Source organism: Bombina bombina, chromosome 6 (assembly GCF_027579735.1).
Source record: "Bombina bombina isolate aBomBom1 chromosome 6, aBomBom1.pri, whole genome shotgun sequence".
NCBI lineage: Eukaryota > Metazoa > Chordata > Amphibia > Anura > Bombinatoridae > Bombina > Bombina bombina.
Window position 1 is genome coordinate 676,574,636 of NC_069504.1, and position 15,248 is coordinate 676,589,883.

The following is a 15,248-nucleotide window of genomic DNA, read 5'->3' on the forward strand; positions in this document are numbered from 1 at the left end:
GTCGGCGATGTTAGGGCAGCAGATTAGGGGTACATAGGGATAACGTAGGTGGCGGCGGTTTACGGAGTGGCAGATTAGGGGTTAAAAGTGTAATGCAGGGGTCAGCGATAGCGGGGGGCGGCAGATTAGGGGTTAATAAGTGTAAGGTTAGGGGTGTTTAGACTCGGGGTACATGTTAGAGTGTTAGGTGCAGACGTAGGAAGTGTTTCCCCATAGGAAACAATGGGGCTGCGTTAGGAGCTGAACGCTGCTTTTTTGCAGGTGTTAGGTTTTTTTTCAGCTCAAACAGCCCCATTGTTTCCTATGGGAGAATCGTGCACGAGCACGTTTTTGAGGCCGGCCGCGTCCGTAAGCAACTCTGGTATCGAGAGTTGCATTTGCGGTAAATATGCTCTACGCTCCTTTTTTGGAGCCTAACGCAGCATTTGTTTGAACTCTCGATACCAGAGTTAAATTTATGGTGCGGCCAGAAAAAAACCCGCGGAGCGTTAACAGCCCTTTTACCGCCGAACTCTAAATCTAGGCCTCAGTTAGTAAATACAGAAAATTTCAAGTAATTTACAATATCGAGTGTATACAGGTATTCCAAAGAAAAAAATAAGCATTAGTAACCAACTCTAGCATATAATAGTGATTTGCCAATTTAAGTGTGAACCTTCTAATAAACTCAGGAGGCCGCTCTTGGACCTCATACATAAGTAGGAGAAGCGGGTTAGAGAAGGTTATCATGTAATAGAGGAGACCACTTTTGGGCCCCGGAATAAACCTCTTTTTTTTTTTTTCCCCTTTTTTAGAGTTAACATAAGTGTTAATACGTAGCCGACCATCCCCTATTAGCATGTGAATATTAACAGTAACAATAAAAGGAACACTTTACATGTAAAACAAGATTCATTTCAAAAGTAATTTCAAAAACCCCTCATTAGAACCCAAGGAAATGATATGGGGCTTGGAACATATAGATTATAAAGGAGTCCGAATATTCAGTATAAATTGTAAGAGAGTGTATCATCTCTGAGTTCTAGAGCAATATTAAACCATATGACTATCGTTTTAAAGTCAGTTAGTGATTCTACGAATGGTATGCAAACACATCATATTTAAAGATGTAAATTAAAAAAAAAAAAAGGAGAGAAGACAATGAGGCTAGAAGGGTGCGATTAACGCGATCACATATAACCACAGCCTGATTATGTAGCATGTTAGATGCAACGGAACAAAATAGCGGCACTAGGGTTATGCTAAAAAGTAGAATTCCCCTTATTAAGTTTATATTCAAACAGATCTGAGACAAATAGCACCTCTCCAGTATACTTACTCTTTCCACAAGGTGCATTGGCTGCAGTCATTAGGTGACACATCCATAGACTATGGAGGCCTTATATGCTAAATTACTTAAATTGGTAGATTGGAGTAAGTAAGTAAGTTCCCTGCTCAAAGGATTTTTAATGGAGACTAACCATAAAGAGCTACCCAGACATTTAATTACGCAGCTGCTTATAAAAAGGATCCTCAGATTATGATATGTGTTAGTTCATGCCACCCCGGCCGCAGGCGGCGCCCCTTACTGACTAAGAAAAAAGCCCAAGGATCATTGTCTAGGGTAACCTTAAAACAAAATATGTATACTAGTATTTCCATACGCTGGAGCTGGGAGTCTACATATAATTTTCCTAAATGATAAAATGTAATTCTAGTATGAGCAAGCCTAGTATTAGCATATTAGGAAAACCATAGCTGCTGATTGTAATATGGCCAGCATGTTGATTGACAATTTGTGGTACCGGATAAAACCAATGTTGACTACACAATGTGATCAGCACAAATGCACTAGAGGGGGGGGGGATGCCATTCTAATATTACAGTGGAATTATTGCAGTGTAAAGCATATCAATTGCAATGGTTAAGGACTGTGCTTCACCACAAACATTCACACAGTGAGGCACATATGCAGTCTTGAGCTATCTCTTGATGAAAGATCTAGGTGTTTAAACAGCAGCATTTCTCATAAGAGGTACCCTCACATATGATCATGGTGGCGATGGAAGGACAAACATATTTGATTGTGTAAAAAAAAATCCCTGATAACAATGTATTTCCAAAAACTAGCTAGTAAATCTATGGGTGCAGTTTTCGATGGGCACTGGCCTAGGTCCACATTAAAGGGATACACAGAAAAAAAAATAGCATATACTCAGAGCACTATTATAAACCCTGTATGATAGAGTGGTGTGATCCCCCATACTATTGGCTGCTGTCGAACTGGATAATAAAGTGTAAAAATAAGATATAGAGTTAAGGGCAAACCATGTAAACATTAAACTCAAAAACCTACCAGCCTTCTACTAGGGAACTAAGTGAAACAGGCCTATTGAAAGTGGTAAAAACAGTACAGGCATCTAGCAAACATACAGATTTTTAAAGGATAATATGGAGTTCCTCTGTGTTTCAAGTTCTATTACCCTCGTTAGGCTATAGCTGAAGTTTGCAGACAATTATAGGAAAGTTGATTTACGTTTTATGAATAAGTCCACAAACTTGGCAGTCAGATGATACTTGATGGGTTATATTGGTCATTTATGACTTTCAGGTGGATTTCCATAACACACTCACTGCAGATGTGTTCACACGGTAGGTGAGATTCATCAACCTACACCTGTCTTTATAATCCGGGTACTAGCCGTGTTAGCTGCACAGCCCAATGGCTGTCGCTGTGTACAAAGTGACGACCTCTGTAGATTTGATATGGCCAACAGGGGAAACATTATAAGAGGCGAGTGTCTTTTTTCCCTCTGCCTTAGACTCTCAAACACTGCCAAACATCGCGGTTTTGAGGGAATCAGCCCAGTCAGGCCGTTAATGGGGAATGATGTCAAAGGTAGCTGAAACCGTACATTTATTACCATCCTGAGTGACTAGAGCCAGGTTGGTCTTGGAGTTTTCCGGCTTTTTCATGCTTATCCTCTGGACCTCAGTCCGGTACAGCTGAATCTCTGTAGGCTCCGCTTGCATAAGAGGTGTCACACAACCAGTATCTGTGCGTTCTATAGCTCCGAAATGGTAGTAGGTAGATAACATGGGGGATCCTCTTGGCTCTGTAGTGCTTTTCACCTTTGGCACATCCGCCATAGCTGGCAGACCTGCTAACCCCGCATGTGTGGCTATCTGGGGAGATGACAGTTCACCATCTAAGGTATTTCCTGTGCCCTGATTGCCAGGTATATGTGTCAGTACCATCCGAAAAGCGCTCGAAGTAGTAGCTACTGAGGGAATAGAAAATGATTTGCGGAGTGTTTCCAAAAATTCTTCTTGGTATCGTAGGAGCAAACAGCTTATTTCTTTTAGGAGATAGGTGGGCTCCATGATAGTTATATTTGTCTCAGGGGATAGTCAGCTTTCAATTTTACAGGCAATTTCTGTTGCAGTGTTTTTGCGGTGTGTCACTGCATAATAATGACAGGAGTACTCCAGCCTCCTGCCGGGGGGTTATGTTGTAGGCCACAACCTATGTTATTCCGGTAGACTGAGTTGGGCACCAAGTCTAGGGCAATGAATGGAATCATTCGAGAGGTTTTTTTCTGCTGCAAATGATTTGGTCAAAGGTGAAGCCCAATGAAGCATTTATATGGATATTATAGGCATAGTGGAGTGAAGACCTGGAGCAGCAAACAATCCTGCGACCAAACATGGCCGCCGCCCGGAAGTTCCCCCTAATAGGTTTATTTAATACTCGCAATGTGGATGGTCGGTAGATTAGGGGTTAATAAGTTTAATATAGTTTTTTGATGCAGGAAGGCTTCGGTTTAGGGGTTAATAGGTAGTTTATGGGTGTTAGTGTACTTTGTAACAGTTTAGTTATGAGTTTTGTAAAACATTTTTGTTACACAAAATCCATAACTACTGCTTTCAGATGGCGGAATAGATCATGTCGGTATAGGCTGTAACGCAAGCATTTTAGCCTCACCGCACAACCTGTAATACTGGCGCTATGGAAATCCCACGCAAAAACATATTTTTTTGAGTGCAGGATTAACGTTGGGTTGCAGGCTAAAATGCTTGCTGTATAGTTATACCAACACGACTCCCAATAGTGCATTCCTGTTTTATGCTGAAATTGCCATTTTTTCAGTGTTAAAAGCCGCAACCTAAAACTCGTAATCTAGGTGTAAATGATTTTTGAGTTTTTCATATTTAGGTAAATCTGTACAGATAAAATTCCATAGTGCACTCTCCAAAAGATTGAATGATGCTGGGTGCCTAGGTAAAGGAAAAAAAGAAGATAAAAAGACCTTTTGTCAAGTTTATTTTAACCACCATACTGCAGTAAAAGTTGCTGAACTATCTTTTGGATCCATTCTTTGCATTGCAAGCTAGTACTAGCCCCAGAACTGGACTCTGGGTAATCTATGACTGTTTCATATGATGTGTGTCTTCAGCACATAAAGACTATCCTTCTCTGGACTGTGCCTTGGCGGTTGGAGTTGAGGACCTGTTGTGCTGTTACAGAGTCATCCACAGCTAAATTAGGGGAGTATTGTTTTAACTTGTTTACTTATTTTGCTTGTTTTGTATTCTCTTGTAATTGTGTTATTTTTATTGATAATATTAGTTATAAGAAGTTAAATAGCTTTGTCTGCATAAAAGTATGCCTTATTTGTATTAGTACACATTGTAGTTTATGTACTTAAAGGGACAGTCAAGTAAAAAAAAAAAACTTTCATGATTTAAATAGGGCATGCAATTTTAAACAACTTCACAATTTATTTTTATTACCAATTTTGCTTTGTTCTCTTGGTATTCTTAGTTGAAAGCTAAAGCTAGGAGGTTCATATGCTAATCTCTTAGACCTTGAAGGCCTCCTCTAATCTGAAAGCATTTTGACAGGTTTTCAATACTAGAGGGTGTTAGTTCATGTGTTTCATATAGATAACATTGAGCTCAGGCACGTGGAGCTCCTAGGAGTCAGCACTGATTGGCAAAAATGCAAGTCTGTCAAAAGAACTGAAATAAGGGGGCAGTTTGCAGAGACATAGATACAAGGTAATCACAGAGTTAAAAATTATATTATTTTAACTGTGTTGGTTATGCAAAACTGGGGAATGGGTAATAAAGGGATTATCTACCTTTTTAAACAACAAAAATTCTGGTGTTTACTGCCCTTTAAACAAAGTAACCCTCCAGATAAGTGTAACTCTAAACCTTGCAGTATTGTAACCTATTTAATGGCCCACTGAGTATAGAAAATATGTTTGCACCTTTATAGTTTAAAGAAAATGTTGCAATATCTCAGAATACTCTAGACCATTCACCATTGTAGAACACAGAAGGTTCCCCCGTGTTTCTATACCGCCCCGTAATATTTAAGCAAAGAAGGGATATATGTGTCTTACAGTGACGAAAGGTATGAGAGTAGGAAGTTTTTGTAGGAATTTCCCATTGTAAGTATTCCTTAGTGTATTGTCAAACTACTCAAAATAAAAGATTGAGGACACATCTCAGCTAGAAATTTATATTAATTATACAGAGAAATATGAGTTTTGGGAGTAATATATTTATAGTGATATTGATGGCTCTTATTTGATCTGTGTTATGAAAGAAAATGTATTTTTCCCTTTATTAACTGGTATGGTATCTGCTATTTGAGTTTTGTAATTCCAGGTGTTTGTCAGCAAAAGGAATTATCCTACCATAAAGAGTTATGATTGTATTGTTTCCTCATACAGGAGTGCAAGAGAATGTAGGTTGCATAAAATAATTATTAAATTAGTATTGTTTATATCAGATGAGACATCTGATTCTACTAAGATCATATTTGGAGAATTATAAACATTACATATAGTAGCTTTGCAGAATAAAACAACACTAGGTTATTTTTTTTAGCAGTTCAAAGAGAAAGTGTGAAGAAATTAATTTTAAAGAAAATGTTTTTATTGACTGTTTTACTTTTATTTTTTGTTGCAGGGCAGGCCTTAGCACAAGTTACTTAGCATAGCCACACAGTCTCTTGATGAAGTCTAGCAGTTTTTACTTGCTTAGTATTCATATTTAAGGTATCATTTAAATTGTATAGTGAAGCTGTGCATTATTCTCTTTTTAAAAGTATAATAAATTTATTTATTTTGTATTATATATCCAGGTTTTCCTGGTTTTAAATAACATAGGATAAGTTAAGCTATTAAAGGAAATTGTGATGCTAACAAAAAAGTGAAAAAAAGTTTTGTTGGGCATAATCGTTATTGTATCAGAGTGCATGCTCATCTTGTGCTGTTTTGTTTCCTTCTATACTCCTTCTGACTCGAGTGTCTGTTGCTATGAGGATCCACCTGTTTCCTTTGTCTGCCCCATGAACAAACCATCATACTTCCAGCATGTATCTGCAGATAGACTCTTTCTCAGGTGCAAATCACCCCTACTGTAAATGGACTATGGTATTGAAGCAGAGTGTCTGAGGGAGGTTGAGCTCTAAGAGCACAAATACTGTTCTTAAAGTGATCAGAGGCTACCCAGAGATACTTGTGCTGTTCCCATGTTATGCTTCACTGTGGAGAGAGTACAGAGTAGGGAAATGTCGATGCTATTTGGGGATGCTAGTTATGCAGGTTTAGAAGTAAACATGGAGGGGCCCATTTGTATGGAGAGTTACGGAGCAAGTTATGAAGCAGCTCCATAACCTGTCTGCCTGCTCTGAGGAGGTGTACAGACATTGCCGCAATTCAACCTGATCGAATATGATTGAGTTGATTGACACCCCCTGCTAGTGGCCGATTGGCTGCGAATCTGCAGGGGGTGGGGTTGCACCAGCAGTTCACAAGAGCTGCTGGTGCAATGCTGAATGTGGAGAGCGTATTGCTCTACACATTTAGCTAGGTCTGTCAGACATGATCCGACATGCCTTTCATAAATAGGCCCCGCAGTGTTATTTGGGGGCAGATAGGGGGCTGGTTGGGTCTTTGTGCAGATAGACCAGTAGTTTGGGGATGCTGGGAGGTAGACAGAGAGTATTGGAGAGACCGTACTCATGTTCAGTGACATATTGTGCCCTATTGGCCTATTCAGCATTTTAATATTAGTTAACTCTCGGCTAGATTACAAGTTTTGCGGTAAGAGCTGCTCGGTACTAACTTGCAAGTTATTGTCACCGCTCACCTCCCTACAGTGCTGCTATTACAGGCTTTCAAAAATCCAGCGTTAGCAGGCAATATTTCAGCGTAAAGCAAAATTGAGCTCCATACCGCACTCCAATACCAGTGCTGCGGTGAGCTGGTTTAATGTGCTCATGCACGATTTCCCCATAGACATCAATGGGGAGAGCCGGCTGAAAAAAAGCCTAACATCTGCTTTATGCTCCATAACGCAGTCCCATTGATTCCTATGGGTAAACTAAATTTATGTGTACACCTAACACCCTAACATGAACCCCGAGTCTAAACACCCCTAATGTCTGCCCCCCCAATGTCGCCGCCACCTACATTACACTGATTAACCCCTAATCTGCCGCCCCTAACATCGCTGCTACCTACCTACATTTATTAACCCCTAATCTTCCACCCCCAACGTCGCCGCCACTATACTAAAGTTATTAACCCCTAACCCTAACACCCACTAACTTTAATGTAATTAAAATAAATCTAAATAAAACCTACTATGAATAACTAAATAATTCCTATTTAAAACTAAATACTTACCTGTAAAATAAACACTAAGCTAGCTTCAATATAACTAATAGTTACATTGTATCTAGCTTAGGTTTTATATTTATTTCACAGGTAAGTTTGTATTTATTTTAACTAGGTAGAATAGTTAGTAAAAAGTTATTAACTATTTACTAGCTACCTAGCTAAAATAAATACAAATTTACCTGTAAAATAAAACCTAACCTGAGTTACACTAAAACCTAACCTTAGACTACAATTAAATAAATTACATTTATTAAATACAATTAACTAAATTACAAAAAACAAACAAACACTAAATTACACCAAAATAAAAAAGAAATTATCAAATCTTTAAACTAATTACACCTAATCTAATAGCCCTATCAAAATAAAAAAGCCCCCCCCCCAAAATAAAAAAAACCATAGCCTAAACTAAACTGCCAATAGCCCTTAAAAGAGCCTTTTGTGGGGCATTGCCCCAAAGAAATCAGCTCTTTTACCTGTAAAAAAATTACAAACAACCCCCAACAGTAAAACCCACCACCCACACAACCAAACCCCCCAAATAAAATCCTAACAAAAAAAACCTAAGCTCCCCATTGCCCTGAAAAGGGCATTTGTATGGGCATTGCCCTCAAAAGGGCATTTACCTATTTTTCCGCCCAAACCCTAATCTAAAAATAAAACCCACACGAATAAACCCTTAAAAAAGCCTAACACTAACCCCAGAAGATCCACTTACAGTTTTTGAAGACCCGACATCCATCCTCAATGAAGCAAGGAGAAGTCTTTATCCAAGCAGCAAGAAGTGGGGTCCAGATGGGCAGAAGTCTTCATCCATACGGCATCTTCTATCTTCATCCATCCGGCGCGTAGCGCTCCATCTTTAAGACATTCAGCGCGGAGCATCCTCTTCTTTCCACGGCTCTTCTCGAATGAAGGTTCCTTTAAGTAACGTCATCCAAGATGGCGTCCCTTGAATTCCGATTGGCTGATAGAATTCTATCAGCCAATCGGAATTAAAGGTGAAAAAATCCTATTGGCTGATGCAATCAGCCGATAGGATTGAGCTTCAATCCTATTGGCTGATCCAATCAGCCAATAGGTTTGAACTTGCATTCTATTGGCTGTTCCAATCAGCCAATAGAATACAAGCTCAATCCTATTGGCTGATTGGACCACTTCTTGCCGCTTGGATGAAGACTTCTCCCGGCTTCATTGAGGATGGATGTCCGGTCTTCAAAAACTGTAAGTGGATCTTTGGGTGTTAGTGCTAGTTGTTTTTTTAAGGGTTTATTGGGTGGGTTTTATTTTTAGCTTAGGGTTTGGCTGAAAAAGAGGTAAATGCCCTTTTAAGGGCAATGCCCATCCAAATGCCCTTTTCAGTGCAATGGGGAGCTTAGGTTTATTTAGTTAGGATTTTATTTGGGGGTTTGGTTGTGTGGGTGGTGGGTTTTACTGTTGGGGGGTTGTTTGTATTTTTTTTTTACAGGTAAAAGAGCTGATTTCTTTTAAGGGCTATTGGCAGTTTAGTTTAGGCTAGGGTTTTTTTTTTTTTTTTTTTTTATTTTGATAGGGCTATTAGATTAGGTGTTATTAGTTTACAGATTTGATAATTTCTTTTTTATTTTGTGTAATTTAGTGTCTGTTTTTTTGTAATTTAGTTAATTGTATTTAATAAATGTAATTTATTTAATTGTAGTGTAACTCAGGTTAGGTTTTATTTTACAGGTAAATTTGTATTTATTTTAGCTAAGTAGCTAGTATATAGTTAATAACTATTTACTAACTAGTTAAAATAAATACAAACTTAACTGTGAAATAAAAATAAAACCTAAGCTGTAACTATTAGTTATATTGTAGCTAGCTTAGGGTTTATTTTACAGGAAAGTATTTAGTTTTAAATATGAATTATTTAGTTATTAATAGTAGGTTTTATTTAGATTTATTTTAATAACATTAAAGTTAGTGGGTGTTAGGGTTAGACTTAGGGTTAGGGGTTAATAACTTTAGTATAGTGGCGGCGATGTTGAGGGCGGAAGATTAGGGGTTAATAAATGTAGGTAGGTGGCAGCGACATTGGAGCAGCAGATTAGGGGTTAATAATTAACTAGTGTTTGCGATGCGGGAGTATGGCGGTTTAGGGGTTAATATGTTTATTCTAGTGGCGGCGATGTAGGGAGCGACAGATTAGGGGTTGATAATTTTATTTTATTATTTGCAATGCGGGAGGGCCTCGGTTTAGGGGTTAATAGGTAGTTTATGGGTGTTAGTGTACTTTTTAGCACTTTAGTTATTACTTTTATGTTATGGCGTTGTAGCATAAAACCCATAACTACTGACTTTCAGTTTACGGTATGGATCTTGACGGTATTGGCTGTACCGCTCACTTTTTGGCCTCCCAGGCAGACTTGTAATACTGGTGCTATGGAAGTCCCATTGAAAAAGGACTTTTTGAAAGCTGCAGTAGTTATGTTGCGTTACTGCCAAAAAAAGTGTGTGGTGCAGCTAAACCTGCAAAACTCGTAATACCAACGGTAGTGAAAAAGAGTCAAAATGCTGCTTTTTCACTCATACCACAAAACTTGTAATCTATCTGTTGATAGCAGTAAATGTGAATTAATTTCTCTACAGTATTCTCACATAGATTCATGTAATACCGTAGTATTGGGCTCAAATTGTTTTTAATAGATTTATAATTTTCTGTGCCTTTTTATATAGATGTTTCATTTTCATAGTATGTTAGGTGGAATGTTAGAATATATATATAACAATACTGACACCATTTTGTCTCTACTCATACATTTTGTTTTAGACTCCATTTTAAGATGACTTTATTATATTTCATTATAAGGTAGTAGTTATTATGCTGTAAGAAAAATATGGAGCTGAACACTATCTCAATAATTTGTCCGATGGCCTTGCTATGTCCTGGTGATGTGCCCGGATACACCGTTATCTAAAACTGTTTGTTTCTCAGTAAAACTCCTTTTTATTCCTTTTTTAAATCAAGTTATTTGTTCCAAGCATACTGTGTGGCTATGATTACGTCATTGTATAACCCCATATACTGTAACCATTGTCTATAAAAGTCTGTGATGCCTTATAATAAACAGAACAGTGATTAGACTTTACTTGCTGTATGTCTAAATGCTGTTTCCCAAGATCTCGCCAAGTAACCCATTCAGTTCCAGGTGAAGGTGTAGAATACTGCTAAGTGTCAAGTGATACCCCCCGGTTATAAGATAACGTCTAACACAAGTAAAGAATGTATTGGCTGTGAATTTCATTCAGTAGAAAGGTTAAAAGAAAAAAAAACTCAGCCATTTTTCTTAGTGAAATGTTTGAAAATAAATGAGAATATTGCAAAGAAATGCTTCTAATTGAATTTGAAATTCACTGTTCTAGCTTTCAAATTTCACTGTTATGTTGCTTTAATTCAAATGTGTTGTTTGCGGTTTTCTTTTACTAAGTGTGTTTGCTATGAGAACGCATTGAGGTTGAGTTGTTTTTAATGAATTTCTGTATCACACCTTTAGCATATTTCTACTTGCTAATGTTTAAGACTGTATTTAAGGAAGTTTTTAAATATATTATACCTTATAGGTTAGTATTTAAATGTGTTGTCACAAGGCAAGTGAAGCTTTTACTCATTAAAATATGACAGTAGCCATTTATAACGCTAGCAGGCAATTAAGTAAGAGGATGAAGCTGATATATAGAAATTTATGCAGAATGAGGTTGGTTTGCAAGCAAGTACCACAATCAACCTGTAACAAGGAGCACAGTGCAACTGAAGCATAGATCATGCTCAAAATGAGAGTAATCTTTGTGTCTTACACTCTCGTTTTATTACAAGAAGAACAAAGGCTGAAAAAACGCTTTGATTTGCCCTTCATATGATCAACCTGATGAGACTGAAATACTGTCCTTTTGTCTTCGATTAAAATTAGAATAATTTACAAGCTCAAAAAGAGTGAAACTTGCTATTATTTTTTCACAGTCACTGCTTTAATATCACCTTTGATTATTTGGCTGCATAGTAAATTTTCATTTTAAGAGCACAGCTTTGAGACAATGGCTTTGTGCGCGAGCAGTTCTTTATTAATGTACAGCTTATACTTCATTTTTTCTTTTTTTTTACCAAGCCTTTGCAGCATGGATAGCGCAACGGAGCCTATTTCAAACAGTGTGTCAGAATAAGAGATCATGTTCTGCAGCATAAGGGAGGTAGAAAGCCACTTAACAGAAAAGGGTTATAGAATAAAGAAATCACCTAACAAAGTAGTTAAAGGCACAGACTGCAAAAATATATAATAGATAGTAAAACTATAAAAAAATGACTGATATTCACTATAATAATGTAGTAATGAGAAAGGATGTTGTGCTATGTGGCATATGCATATCCCTTTAATGCTCAAATGGGCCAGATGGTAGTTTTATCCCCAATACTGTACCTACATCATAGTGTTTAATTTTGTGCTGTCTTTGAAAGCAAACTGGATTATAGAGTAGAATCATGTTTGCAATTTGCTTTTTTGTTTTGCAGAAATGCTTCAGTTAAATGTTATGGCATACAACCGACAGCAGATATAGTTTCATTTCACCCAACTGTCTATGTCAGCATCAAATGTTCTGGCCCCCATTTATTAAATCATAGACAGACAGGGTCGTCAACTAGAGAACCTGACCATCAGTGATTGAGTTGAGTGGGCAGGGAATGGTGTATATCTGCTACCCATATTTAACTATGCACAAGGAAATCCTTGTGCAGCACATATCCCTGATCTTAGAAAAGCTGGGTTTGTCAATTACCCCGAAAGAATGGGGGTTTTTTTTGTTTGTTTTTTACTCCTCCTCAGAGGTTGTGGAGAGGTTAAGAATCGACTTTCGGATAACCATAGCTTCATAACTCAAATCAGCGAGTCTGCCTCACAAGGACCCTAAAGCAGCTTTTGCTGCTTCATAACTAGAGCCTAAATTGTGCATATCAAATACCACTAGAATGGTTATTTAAAGGGACATGAAACCCACATTTTTTCTTTCATGATTTAGAAACAGAATGCAATTTTAAACGTCTTTCTAATTTATTTCTATTATCTCATTTGTTTTATTCTCTTGATATTCTTTGCTGAAAAGCATATCTAGATATGCTCAGTAGCTGCTGATTGGTTGCTGCACATAGAAGCCTTGTGTGATTGGCTCACCCATGTGCATTGCTTTTTCTTCAACTAAGGCTATCTAAAAAATTAAGCAAAATAAATAATAGAAGTAAATTGTAATGTTGTTTAAATTTGTATTCTCTATCTGAATCATGAAGGAAAGATTTTGGGTTTAGTGGCCCTTTAAGTTTAGAATCCTAAAAATAAAACAAAAGTGCAGTTGTTTTGTTGGATATAATATGAATATTTTAAAGGATCTAAGTAGAGGTAGGCAAATTTTTTTAAAATAACAATCAAACACTAGAGCAAATATTCTGCTTAAAGTGAGTCTAAATATATACTAAATATAATAAATATTATCTATCATGCTTATAAAACACCTAGGGCTACATTACAAGTGGCGCACTATTTAGTGCACCCGCTCCCACGTAAACTTATCTAGATGTGATCTTTTTGCACGTGCCAATACCATGTGTATTACAAGTTGAAAGTAAAAAGTTTGCGTGCGAGCAACACCTGACACTTGTTACCTTCAAGTCTTTGGATATTGCAACTGTGCTAACGTATTTGCCCCATAGACTTCTAATGGAGAGCCCACTGTTACAATTGCAAGAGAATTCTTGTGCAGCTCCACACCTGCTGTTGCGATGTAAATCAGCCCAAAACGAGTTTGGGATGATTTATCTCCCCCATCTCAGGCGGCTAATTTTTAACTTGCAATAAGCAGGCTTGCATGTGCTAGCTTGCACTGCAAGGGCCCCAAAGCAGCCACCACTGCTTAGTCAATGGAACCCAGAGAGTTAATCTGTTAACAAGCTGATATGAAAACATAAAAGAACATTGCAACCATATTTCAAAGTACAGTATTTACTGAAATCACTTCACAAAAAAAGAATGATATGAGGACTAAAAACCAAACAAGCAGTACATCACCCCAATGGTGTCTTGGTTGTTCCTTCCATATGAATGTGCAGTGAAGAAAGCAGCTATTTTACTCCCCTTAAATCAGTGTTTTTCAACTGCGGTCCTCAAGTACCCCCAACAGGCCAGGTTTTCATTTTAGCTGAACCAGTACACATGTGAAGTAATCAGCTGAGCAGTAACTATGGTTACTAACCTGCTCTCACCTATCAACTGATTATTTCACCTGTGCACTAGTTCAGCTATAATGAAAACCTGGCCTGTTGGGGGTACTTGAGGAACTGTGACTTAGATGACTCTTCTATGTGTGCATCTTCTACACCTTCAACACTGCAGTGCTTCTTCAGGCTAAAAAATATCTTAGCAGTATGTGGGCTACATTCGCTTAGAGAATATAGGAAGTAAAATGAGTAGAGGTATTTTGACCCAAAGGAGTCACCTTAGTGTGGGTGATGTGAAAGGTGTTTCTGTGCAGAGGACAGAACATCAGTATCTTATTTAAACTATTTCATCTAAGGAATGTGGCCACGGCATCCAAGTGACTGCTTACTACTAGTATATAAAGGAGACTACTAATAGTGACACTCCTATTGAAGGGACAACCAAGAAACCATTGTATGCTTGTATGGTTTTTAATCCTGTACATATCCGTCTTTCTGTGACTGAAGTGATTTTTAGTAAAGCTTGAACTTTGAGTCATGTTTGCACTGTTGTGTTTTTAGATGTGCATATTAAAGAGCAGTAAAAATATATATGTAACTGTACATGTTTATGATTCAGATAGAGCATGCAATTTTAAATACATTTTCAATTTACTTCTCTTATCTAATTTGATCTGTTCTCTTGGTATCCTTTATTAAAAATTGTACCTATGTAAGCCCCGGGGCAGCAATGTACTGCTGGGAGCTAGCTGCTAATTGGTAGCTAGACATATATACCTCTTAAAATTGGCTCACTGGATATGTTTAGCCAACTCCCAATAGCATTGCTGCTCCTTCAACAACGGATACCAAGAGAAGAAAGACAATTTTATGATAGAAATAAATCGGAATGCTGTTTAAAAGTGTATGTTCTTTCTGAATCATGAAAGAAAGAAAACAAAAAATCTTCATGTCCCTTTAAGAAAAGGAAAAAAAAAAAAAAAAATCAAAGAAAAAATACTTTCATTTCTGTTCTTAATTTCTTCATCGGTTTGAACTCTTGTTCATATTATTCAGCAGTTTTACATTTAATAAGGACATTAAATATAGAAGCAGAGTTAGTCCATCATAGACTCTGGTTTAATGTGTTCACAAGCATACTCTCTATCTAAATTATTTTCACTGTTCATTAGTTTGCTGTTGAACCATATGCAAAAATTAAAGTGTGAATCACCTTGTAGGTTTATAAATTCAAATCTGAGCTGATAAAATTAAACAAAAGAAAAAAATACTGTCTGGAGTGGTATTAGATGTTCGTTAAAATAGTATATTGCCTTATCCTTAGCACAATTTGGCCACTGGCAATTTCT

The 15,248-nt window shown here is 37.4% G+C and overlaps 1 protein-coding gene across 1 annotated transcript in view; it reads right to left on the reverse strand.

The window, feature by feature from the left end:
- UNC5D (unc-5 netrin receptor D) overlaps positions 1 to 15,248 on the reverse strand; it is a 683,183-nt gene that overhangs the window by 144,309 nt on the left and 523,626 nt on the right. The window lies entirely within an intron of this gene.